Source organism: Mustela erminea, chromosome 8, assembly GCF_009829155.1.
Source record: "Mustela erminea isolate mMusErm1 chromosome 8, mMusErm1.Pri, whole genome shotgun sequence".
Classification (NCBI taxonomy): domain Eukaryota; kingdom Metazoa; phylum Chordata; class Mammalia; order Carnivora; family Mustelidae; genus Mustela; species Mustela erminea.
The window spans coordinates 6,919,372-6,930,795 of NC_045621.1; the positions used below are offsets into that span (position 1 = coordinate 6,919,372).

Consider the following 11,424-nt stretch of genomic DNA (forward strand, 5'->3'; position numbering starts at 1 on the left):
ATTGTGTACACTTTATTTCAATCTTAACATGAATGGCTACTCTTTATCCCATATACATTAGTTATTACAGACCTAATGTATTATAATGAAAGATATAAAAATAAAACCTTTAAACTTCTACTTATACAAAGTCAGTGAGTCTAAAATTGATAATTAAGTATATTTAAAAGCACAAAGAACATCTCAGACAGAAAACATATAATAGATAAAATTTCCCAATGTGTGCAATATCTGGTGTGGTGATTCCCCTTCGTGACTTGTGGCGAAAAGTTTTTCTATTGTGTTTATTATATATGTGTGAGCTCGCAACTGTAAATTCCAATTCAGAAGATTTAGCCTTGGTATCTGGATTCTAAAAATGCTAGTTAGGTAATTATGATGTAAATTTTACTTGAAAACCACCTGATAAGCCCTTACGAACACTGAAGAATACTCTATGAGCCAGCAGCTCTGAATATCAAAAATAACTATTCAGAATAAACAGAAAAGGGAATGATGATATTCTCTGAATAGGTCACTGAAACTAAATTCAGGGAAGCTAGTTGTGATGATTTCTTGTTTATTTGTTTTGTTTCTTTTGTCAATAATATGTGCATTTCCATTTTGTTGGATATAATAAATCTGTCTCATTATTCTTTGTTCTTTCCTTTTTGGAAAAGAAATTATTGAAAATATCCACTAATAAAAGCTATAGTGTCCCAGGACCAAGTGTGTGTGTGTGTATGTAGTTTTTACAGCTAGTTCTATTGGCTGCAAGTCTGTTCTGTTTTATTTTGTTTTGTATTGTTTTGCTTTTGTTGAGACATAACAAATAGAGTATAAGATATCATTTATATTTTGTGTTTGAATAAAATGACACAGAGGCAAACATATCTAGGTTAGAGCCACATCTTTAGAAAAGGAAACATTATCTTGGAAACAGACCTTACAGAGGGTCTAGTCCACATCCCACCTCAGAATAATCTGCACTGTTGAGTAGACATGTAGCCCCATGCTGTTTCCAGATTGCTGGTAATGCTTGCCAAAAGAATAGAGCTGTTTAGTTGTTTTTAAAATATGCCAAATCCTTCTTCAACTAATCAGGTAATTCCAAAAATATTTCCTCAAAATAGTAAAAAAAAAAAAAAATAGTTAAAAAAATGTGGAATTTTTATTACACACACACACAAACAAAAAAAAAAAAAAAAAAAAAAAGAAAACCAGAAAAGATAAATTCAATGGCGAAGCTTATCATGGCAATGATAAAAGCAATGAACAAAAACCTCAAACTGCTACGAGCACATATTACAGTTAACCCAACGGAAGGAAAGCATTGTCTGGGAGTGTTCTGTCAGGAACTGGTATGTCAGCTGAGAGCTGAAGGATAAACAAGTGATAAGAAGACAAAGATGGCGGCAAAGAGTGGGAAGAGCTTCTCAAGGCAACACAAAGTACAAAGGGTCTGAGTTAGCAAGAAACATTATAGATTTAAGAACATGAAAAATTAAGAAAAAAAAAAACATAAGGGATGGCGCAATGGGGATGAATTTCAAAGAGTAGATTTTGAAAACTGTTTATTCCAACAGTTTTTGGAACTCATATTGGCTGAGAGAAGCATTTGGACAGGAAGAGGAGTAGATTTGAGGAGGCCAGATTGTAAGCTCCTGAGGTAGCATGAACTATGGTATTAGCAGTGGAGAGAAGAGAACATACAACTTAAAATCAACAAGAGCTTATTTAGATTGGATGTGAAGTGCAGGAGAAGGTTTTTCCCTTCTGTGATTAGACAAATGTGCGTGCCTTTCACTGAAACAGGGAACAGAGGAAAAGGGCATATTTGGAAGAAAACTTTTTTGGACACATTTGCTTTCAAGAGTCTTTTGAAACATCCAAGTGGAAATGTCAGGCCAACTTTTAGATATATATGTTTAGAATTCAGAAAAGACAAAGATCTGGCTGGGCCTGGCATATCAATAGGAAGAGAGGAAATGGCATGAGTAAAACTGACAGAGTGCCTAGAAGAGGTCAAGGAGTAAGGCTGGATACAAGATTTAAACTTATGAAAAGAAACTTTGGCAAAAAGTCATTATTTAAGGAGATTCAAATATTCTACATACTGAATTCAAAATATATTACTATTAGGCTAAGCTAAATTACCAACTGACTGTCAAAATATTTATCCACAAATAAAGGTGGATAGGGTATTAAATACCAATATTTCCTTATTGCTTTAGTGGTAACTATAAGCCAGATTTGCACTACAAACTATCTTCATTATTTTGTCAGACTCACTAGTACTTTTCCAGATTCCCTAATCTGCATCTTTGCCCTATATGTGTTCACATCTGCTTATGTCAGATAGGTAACTCCACTTTACTGGAGAGGATATGTTGTTGGAAGAAAAATATCAATCTATAGGTCTTCAAATGCTCTAGATTCAATTTCTTTAAAAAAAATTGAATGACACTTTTATTGTTTTAGCTATTTCTATGCCAATGTAAAAATTCATAAATTTATGAAACATGGTAAATTCTGGAGGTGTGACTCTCCACTACGTCTTCTACTTGGAAGTGACAATAAATGTCATTCTGAAAACACCTCGCACCCAGTGCCTGCAGAAGCTGCACTGATTTTAGGTGGGTACAAGACTATTGTTGAGATTAAACATCATTGAAAAAGACTTCATTATTCAGAAACTTCTCTCTCCATACAAATATCATAATGTTGTATGCCTGAAACTAATATAATGCTATATGTCAATTACTGTTCAATAAAGAAAGGAAATAAACTACCCCTCCGATTGCTCCCTCTCTCATACACAAAATGACCCTTAAGTTCAGGAACTGGGATGCAATCTCCTACTTGCCATTCCACAGACTATGAGATGTTTTTCTTTTTCTTTTTCAGATTTTATTTATTTATTTGATAGAGAGACACAGCGAGAGAGGAAACATAAGCAGGGGGAGTGGGAGAGAGAGAAGCAGGCTTCCCGATGTGCAGGGAGCCCAAAGCGGGGCTTGATCCCAGGACCTTGGGACCATGACCTAAGCCGAAGGCAGCCGCTTAACCGATTGAGCCACCCAGGTGCCCATTTTTTTTAAGGTAAGATGTTTTTCTATGCGGTAGAGCAACATGTGGTGCATAGTAAGTGGGGATAACTGTTTGAAAAGGAAGTGAGTACACACTTTTCACGCATGTAGCTGTTGCATTACTGCCACCACCGTTAGGTGTAGGTAAAATACAAAAACTGCACTGGGCCACAAGAGCAGGATTTTCCTGTATTCATGTCAATTAGCAAAAAGACTCTTTAGACAACACACATCCTGTGTGTGTGCAAAATGAGGCATAAAATGTTGAGTCTGACTTTGGTCACTGTGATTCCTGAGAAACTGTTGGAGATTTTATCACAAAGCAAAACTACTACCCACTGCCTCTTCACAAACACAAGGATATTTATCCATCAACTCTAGTAGTCTAGATGTTAAATTTTCTTTTCATTCTAGTACAACGGAATCATTCTATAAAATTGCCATTGAACATTGAACACTGAATTAGTTCATTTAATACTGAGCCATTGCACAGGGTTAGGTTTTCTGAGCCTCTGGTCACAATATTTTGCTAATCTATCAGTATACAATTTTTTCAGGTATGTTTCTTATTATATGTGTATTGTTGATTCATTAATATTGAGCTCATGACCATCAACACATTTAGATGTAATGCATGTCTCCATGAAGCTGACTTAAAGCATGAACTTCCTCTGATGCCACACCTCAGTCTTCTTATACTTAGGAATACCAATCAGCCCTTTATGCTTGGAGGACACCTCAAGCAGTGAATCAGCAACAGAAAGTACAAAAATGCTAAAACATCACACCACCACAAGGACTCTCATTTATAGCAGAAGAGCTAAAACGAGAAGTCAGTGTCTCCCCAGGCCTTGCCTGACCTCAACCAGGAACGTGCACAGCAGGTAACTCAACTTTTTCATTGCCCCGCATATGTCCACACATGTCTGCAAATGACCTCAAAAGCATTATGAGTAGTGACTTTGAGGTTACAAATAAATGTTGGCAGGCAAGCTAATTCGCAAATACAGATTCCACAAGCAATCCACTGTATTTTGGTGAGTCACAAAAGGTGTATCTTCTCAAAAATTTTTTTTGGTGGCCATATCACTCAAAGACAGGAAAGCAGTGACTAATGATACATTTCTCACATAATAATGAAAAGAAAATATTTATTAAAAATGGCAGAGTAAAACCTCCAGTAAAACTTAATTATATGTTGACTCTGAGTAGCTTTCTATCAAATTGAGTAAAAAACAATTACAACTTTCAGGTTTTCCTGAAATAGCAAATATAAGGCAAAGAAAACTGCTGATTCCCTCCCAGTAGGTTTTCTACCAACTAAATGACTTCAGATTTCTGCCTTTGTACCTGACATTATTTTCCAGTCTCTTAATATCAAATTATAATGTTTCTAATATTTTAGAAGATTTGTCTAGTCTGTTCCTAGAAAACAGGGATTATGTATTTCATATTATTCCTTTTGCGTGTATTTAAATATCAGGCACAATATTGCATCTAGAAGGGTGTTGACAGTTGAACTAATCCTTCTCTACACATTACATGTGAGAAAACTGAGGAAAGTTAAGTGATGAACATTTCCGCACAGAACTTTAAAAATTCAGGACTAGATTAAATTTGTGGTTAGTTTGACAATGAAACAACTTATCTTGCACTAGATTTTTTGAAGTTTTGTCTACAGCATACACTAAATTACCCTTGGTTTAAAAGCAGAACCCAAATAATTAAGAAGCCAGAAGCAGCTCTAAACCAATCATCTGGCTTTTGAAGGTACACTATGATTCAAATAATTCCCATGATATTCTTTCTTGTTTCCAGGTTCTCCACCTGACACTTCTGGGTTTTTTTGTTTTTTTTTTTTTCCTGTTCAATACACATTTCTCTCAGTCGTGTATTTTTAATGCAGGGCTTTTGCTTGGAGAAACCACAAACTGGAACAAAGCAAGTTCATACCCCCTAAAAGATTGGATGTGAAAAATAATCACGGGTGACTGCTTGGTTTACCTTGAAAATATACTGAGAATAGAGTTCTACTTTCTGTTCATTATTAGTTGCAAGGTGACTCTGAAATAAATACAGGTCTGTTACTTTCTCATACAGTATGGTGGTGTTGCAAAGAAGTTTTTTGACCTTCTGATGCATAATAGTACTTTGCAGACACATAGGAGTTATTAAAAAATGTTTGCTAAATGATTGTTAAATGGCTGAATGGTGGCATTGATTTAAATAAGACCTTTATAGGCACATCTGGTTTTCCTTCTCCATCAGCTTTTTAATTCAAATTAATCACTTGAGCCACAACCTGCCCAAATTAGCAGAACATCCAGTTTCCCATTCTTGAGACTTAAAATTTAAAAATAGTGCTGAAATTTTAATCAGCCCAAAGCCAACCTTGTTTCTAAACACCAGGAAGAGATCTGCCTCAAGACCCTTGATAATTCAAATGCATATACAATGTCAAGTGGTTCTCCAAGCTTTCACTACCACATTTAATACTAGTGCTGCTCCTTTTGATGTGTATCTATTCCTCAATAAAGCTTTTACTAAGCCATATCCCCTGGGAAGCACAGTAATTAGTGAGGAATGTGATCCTGCTCTCTTGTTTATCTGAATCTTCTTTGATGGGTATTAAAATAAGAACACTCCAGTGTCTACTTTCACATCTAGCCATTGCTTCCAGATAGGGCCTCACAGTGGGGATGTTTCAGCTGGGTAAGAGGAAGACTCCAGTGTTAGCCACAGTCTGGGACACACCCAGGTCTCCTCTGCTGCCTGTCAGACCTGGATATTGAGCTGAGGACACCAGCTTTCCTTCAGGATGAGCTCCCCAGTAGACAACGGGGTATATTTACAGCCATTCAACCATAGTTAGGATCATCTCTGTTTGTCAGAAAGATCCTAAAAACACTGAGCCTCAAAAGGTAATAAGGCAGATCTATCTTCTTTCCTTCTAAGGAAGTTTCTTAGCATCAATACAAAAATAACTAAAACGACCATCGCAAATCAAGAAAGGTCTATCACAAAAGATTCCTAGGGCCATGCGATGGATGGTCCTTAGATTTACACATCAAACGGAGCACTCACAGTTGCGCTTCTCCGAACAAAATATTTATCCTCTGGATGACTCCCTATGTCCAGCTGACAGAAAAAACATACAGAGAGAGAGAGAGAGAAAACTTTAAAGTGACAATCTCTTGAAGCCCTTCTTGCCTCAGAGCCCAGGTTCTTAAATTAAGCCACACGTATACAGTTGTTCCAAATCCGATTTTTCTTCATAATATTCTCTCTTGTTTTCCTCCTCCCTCTTCACCCTAGACTAAGTCCTTTTGAGTCTTCATTAAAATTTGTTGCTGCGGCCCTTGGGTGGCTGTTGGTTAAGTGCTGGACTTGATTTAGGCTCAGGTCCTGATTTGGGGGTCAGGGTCCGCTTGAGGATTCTCTCCTCGTCTTCCTCTGCACTCCCCCCACCTCTCTCTCTTTCTCTCAAATAAATAATCTCTTTAAAAAAGAGACTGTTGCTAATATTTACATCATGTAAACATTTTCACACGTCTTACCTCACCATAATCTTTACCACTAAATTGAGAAAATAGAAACAATGACACTAAAAATGTTTCAGCTTCTACAGAAAATCTGCACACCTACTACACCTGCCGCCCCATTTTCTATCTTCCTTACCTATGAAATTTATAAGACCAAATATCTAATAAAGCTTGTCTAGAAACTGAGAAGAGTAAATTATGTATTAACTGTAATCTGGAATGGAAGGTGACGGATTATTCTGATGATGAAGCAAAAAGCTGGATTTTAATTAAAAAATTAAAAAAAATTGAATATTTGTGTGACAGACACTGCTGTATTATTGTCTCATTTGATACTCACAACTAACCCTAAGAGGTATATGTCATTTTATCTACATAAAAATCAGAAAACACAGATTTGAGAGTCAAGCCTAAAATAAGGCCTTCCCTGAGGTCAGAGAGTTTCCTGCTTTCCTTGAAGAACTCAACACCTGTGAGTTCTTCAGTGGCAAGGAAACGAATTTTGCCAAAAAGCATGGGAGATACTAAGAAGATCCTGAGCCTGGAATGAATCCCCCACACTGCAACCCCCTTGAGACCTGAACAGGGGACCAAGATGGGTTGTGTCTGGACTCCTGACCACAAAAACTGTGATACAATAAATATGTTTTATTTTAAAGTATTAAATTTGTAGTAATTTATTTTGCAGCAATAGAATTAATACATCTGTCAAAGTTCACACACCTAGCAAGTGTGGAAATCTGAATTTGAAGCCAGGGATGCCAGATCCGCAAAACCAACTAAGTGAATAATCCCTATTGTTTCTGTTTGGTAGAAGAACGAAAAGACAGACAGACAGATGATAGATAGATAACAGATAAATGATAGATACATAAACAGTTGTGCAGCTAGAGAAGACAGACATTGTTATCTAAGTTATTCAAACTTAGAAATACAGGACCTCTAAGCCTCTAGTATATTTAAAAACAACCACAACAACAAAAAACACAAACCAACTTAAGTCACCGAAGTCCAAGATGTAAAAGCCACAAAGGCTGTTTTTATCACTAACATGAGTTCTAAAAGGGGTCATTTAAACTTCAGGATATAAAAAAAGAATGCAAAATTACCAGTAACGGATAATGCTTGTGAGAACACTATATAATAAATTTTAAAAATGAAGTAGAAGTAAGTGAGAATCTCTTTCGAGTCATGCTTTGAAATCCTAAGCTAATTTTTCTCTAAACAAACCTGACTTGACATTTTAATTTTGAGAAAAGTTTTATTTTTTCCTAGGCAGTTCTGATATATTGTTCCTCTTTCCCTGAAAAGCCATTAATTCTTGGCTAGTGGCCCTGTTACAGTGCTTACTGGATGGGAGCACAGAATTCGGAATCAGACAACACGGGTTCAAGTATGCTAGTGCTTATTGGTATGTGAACTTAGAGTATTCTTTAATTACCAAAATCTCACTTTCTCATTTCTAAATGGAAATGATAATAACAGTGCCTACCTGTCCATGTTGCTATAACTGTAAAACGCCACAGTGTCTTTAAATTGCTTAGGATGTGTCGATGGCATCAGATGCTCATAAAAAAGCTTCCTTTGGGTATTACTTTTATAATTGGTGGGTAATTCATGTTCAGGCACAGGACTGAGAACAACTGCCTGTGTAAGGAGCCGTTATAATGATACCAATTGAAGTCCTAAGGATTTCAGTATCAGAAATCACACTTCTCAGGTAGGTTTTAAAGATCTCAAGAGCAGAGTCGTGTTTGACAAACATCCGCTACGTGCTAGGAACAGTGGCAGACATTCATATCTCGTGAGTCTTTTTCTTAATCTCCACCCAGACTCTCAAGGGTGTGCATTAATGCCTCATTTTCTCACGGGGAGACCCCTATAAAGAGCTCCCAAAGATCTAGGGCAAAGTACAAAACTAGGTTTTTCTTTGTTTCCATTGTTTACACACAGGGAACAGCAAAGCCCTAAACTAAAATTAAGATTTCTTTTCAGTATCACTCCCAAAGCAGTGTTTCTCAAACTTGTAACACAAGCAAAGCAAGTGAAGCCATTGCCAGGTTGCTGTGAAAAACGTGTTGGATCACTTCTCTGCTGGCAACGCTGAGCTGGATCTGCTAAGCACTGTTTACACGAAGGTAGCTCTAGAACTTGCTGAATCACGGCTAGGTTCCCAGGCCCTTACGCTGGCCCCACACTACTGTGCTTGGACAATATGCAAATCAGCCAAAAAGAGGCATGAATGGTAACAAAGGAAAGACAACTTGAAATACAGAATTACACCAATGAGTGGTATATAATACCCACACCCACCAAACAAGAATGAAAAATTGAAATTCAAGTTCATGCCACTGGTGGGCAGAATGTCCAAATTTATATTACCCGTATGCTCATAAGTGCAAAGATAGACAACAAATCGTTCCTGACTAAAGAAATAACTGGAACCAGTGTACAATAACTGAATGAGTGAATGGGGAAGCTTTTTGGGAACATATTTGAAACCATCTGGGTCATTATGGAGAGACTGAGAGTGATAAATGAAAAATGTTTATACCTGAGTATACCATGTACCACACATTAGTAATACTGTGTTTCACATAATTCTGAGATTGGTGTGAGTCATGTAACATGGCCTATAACACATAACCCTCACTCTTTAGTCACTTGGAACTGTGTTCCCACTGCTGTGGTTTAAGGGCTAGAAATCTCCTCTGCCTCATAGACAATGTTCATTCTCTCTGTATATCTTGACTATAGTGGCCTACTTCTTCATCATTTGGGTGAGTAAACCTTGTTTGATTTATTCAAAACTGCCTAGTCTGCTCTATCTATCCATATGTTCATACTATTGACATGTATCAAGAGAATCTTTGTTCAGATATGTCATTCCTAAAGTGGTTAATATTCTAATATCTCACATTAATCTACAAGGGAGAATCACTGCATACTTTTATACACAGACATATTAATACTTAATATGCACAGATATATACATACACATACATTTTACAGAAACAGATTTACTGTACAGATACAGATACAAACATACAAATTTATTTTTCATTGACTATCTTAAGGAGCTTCGGTCTTGGAGAATAAGACCGAACAACATTACAACAATGTTGTTGTACAATGTACAACATTACTGTAATGTTGACTGAAGCTTTGGAACTCCATTCAGCTCAGTTCCAATTACAATTAACTTTTTTTTTCTTTTCAAAATGTTAAGACTTTATTTGCAAAGCTTCTTTGTTGTACAGAAAGTAAAAATGCTATTACAGTCTTGGTGTAACTGATAGCCGCAGATGGTTCACTCAACACCCCCAGCTCTCCACTCTACTACAAGAGTCTTACATGAAAACCTAACAATGCAGGGGCGCCTGGGTGGCTCAGTGCTTTAAGCCTCTGCCTTCGGCTCAGATCATGGTCTCAGGGTCCTGGGATCAAGCCCTGTGTTGGGCTCTCTGCTCAGCAGGGAGCCTGTTCACCATCACCACCACCCCCAGTCTGCCTCTCTGTCTACTTGTGAACTCTGTCTGCCAAATAAATGAAATCTTGAAGAAGAAGAAAAGAAAACCTAACAATGCTTACAATTTTGTTGGGGTGAAGTCCCCCCGTTTGGGGACAGTGGATTTCCCAGAGGGACTAAATGGAGGAAGGTGGATTATCAGGATCGGTTCATTGGCTCTTTGGGTGGGTAGGTGTTCTGGGGTTTGTATCACAGCCACGTTTTTGTTTTTTGGTTTTCGTTTTTTCAAAACAGCTACCAACCCAGACAAGCAGTCCAACCACAACTGAACAGTTCTTTTTTTACAGATTATTCAGGGTCTTGATCATCTTCTCCATCATCTGCTTCATTTTCTCCCTCCTTTTGTCTCTCCCACTTGCTTCCATCATTTTATCTGCGTATTGGTCCTCCCCGCCTTCACCTCCACCAACGTCGTCACGTTCGAGTTCTACGTTGTCCGCACTGACTTCACCTTCATTCTCTTCCCCTTCCACACCTTCGTCTTCGTCTTTATCCTTTTCATCATCGAATTCTTCCTCCTCACCATCCTCATCTTCATCTTCTCCTTCTCCCTCCTCTTTTTCACACACACCATCCACCTGGGCGTCGAAGCAAGAGGCTTCCCAATCCTCCTGTCCTAGCTCTCCGGGTAGGTCCGCTGGGACAGGAGTTTGAAGACACTCTCTCCGCCGTCATTCAGTTTTGTAACCTCACAGTTAAACAGACCCAGGCTTTTCAGATATTCCAAATTTTTCAAAGGCTCCAAGATGATAATCTTTGAGTTTATTTCCACGTAAGTTAAGCGGGACGGGATTTGGAAGTTTTTCTGCTAGCATGTCCAGACCTCCAAAGATTCTGTTGTCACTAAGCTCAAGCTTTTTCAATTTAGGTAGTTTGGGGAGATCTGAAACTGAAATCAGGCCTGTATTTATTAAACCAAGGAATTCCAAGTGCACACATTCATCTGTGAAGATCTCAATTTTCCAATCATATGGTTTGCAGTTATCCAGGACAAGTTCTCAGACATCTGCCAGGGTCCAGTTCCTCAGCCCCAGCTGGACCTTCCTCTTCATGTCTGTGTTTCCTCCTCCCCTTCTCTTCAAACTTAAATTTGCCAGGTGGGGGACAGAACAGAGAGAGGCTTCCCGGCCTCACAGTAAGGGCTCTTGGGAATCGTCTGCCAGTGGCAGAGGCCAGATTCAGTCACAGGTGGTGTGCGGGTGGGTGAGTGAACCCCAGGAGCCCCAATTCACTTTTTTTTGTGGGTTTTCTATTATATAATATTGTGGGAATTACACTGGTTATC

The 11,424-nt window shown here is 38.0% G+C and overlaps 1 pseudogene; it reads right to left on the bottom strand.

Annotated features, from left to right (window-relative positions):
- Window positions 1–10,427: 10,427 nt before the first annotated feature.
- On the bottom strand, window positions 10,428–11,191 carry LOC116596878 (annotated as a pseudogene).
- Between the last annotated feature and the right edge of the window lie 233 nt (window positions 11,192–11,424).